Source organism: Orycteropus afer, unplaced genomic scaffold (assembly GCF_000298275.1).
Source record: "Orycteropus afer afer isolate SDZICR_OR568_19922 unplaced genomic scaffold, OryAfe1.0 scaffold00442, whole genome shotgun sequence".
In the NCBI taxonomy this organism is placed as follows: Eukaryota; Metazoa; Chordata; class Mammalia; order Tubulidentata; family Orycteropodidae; genus Orycteropus; species Orycteropus afer.
The window spans coordinates 1,205,046-1,206,032 of NW_006922029.1; positions in this window are offsets into that span (position 1 = coordinate 1,205,046).

A 987-nucleotide genomic window follows, 5' to 3' on the forward strand; every position below is an offset into this window, starting at 1 on the left:
TTCTCTTGGTCAATCTGTTCAGGAACACTTTGTATGAGATTTAGAAAGTAAGCTTACTGTTTCAAAGCCTGAGAGGTGAGAGAGACAGACAGACACCTAGGGCAGGCTGAGTCAAGAGCCACAGAAGCAGATTGAAACAATGACTGGAATTCAGTGTAAGGTCCTTGTCCAACCAGCACAGGACTTGCACAAGACCCTATTCAAGTTCCAAACTACTTGAAAGGTGGACGCAGGAGGTGGAGATAACAGTGTCAACCCAGTGTCTGATAAAGTCCACAGGTCTTGCTGGGTGGCTACATGGGCTTCCTCTTGTGCCTGTGGTGAGCTCATCCCTGAGATGCCACGTGCGTCCTCCAGAGAGAGCAGGCACAAGGGCACCTTCCCTGCAGGCAGCTGGCTCCTAAGAGGAAAGGAGGGGCCCGTGCTGAGCACACCCACCTAGTACAGCTTCTAAGTCGGCCATTCAGATCCGTCCCTGTCCTTGAAGGAGTATCGTGAGAGAGTAGGAGGTGGGACAGGGAGAGACCGGAAGCGCTTCTCCAGGAAAGCCCCTCCACCTGGGAACTTGAAGATGGGGGGGTGAAGGCATCTGCTCCCCCTTCCTCCCTTCAGAAGATGGGAGATACTCCCCAGCAGGAGGTCCAGTGGGCTTTCAGTTGTTAGCAGGCTGAAAGTCGGTGACTTCTTTGTGTTTGCAGTCATGTAATGCCAGTGGCAGGCTGCAGTGGTGTGTATCATGTGGAATAGCATTGGCATAACACAGCTGGCAGGCCACATCTGCCCCACTATCTCGTTTTGTATGGCTTGTGATCGAAGAATGGTTTTTCCATTTTTAAATGGCTGGGAAGCCATCAAAAGAAGAATGCCATCAAAAGAAGAACACCATTTGTTGACATGAAAATTATGTGAAATTCAGTGTCCACCACAACAGTTGTGTTGGAGCACGCTGAACTGTGTGTTGTCCATGAGTGTGCTCACTCTACAACA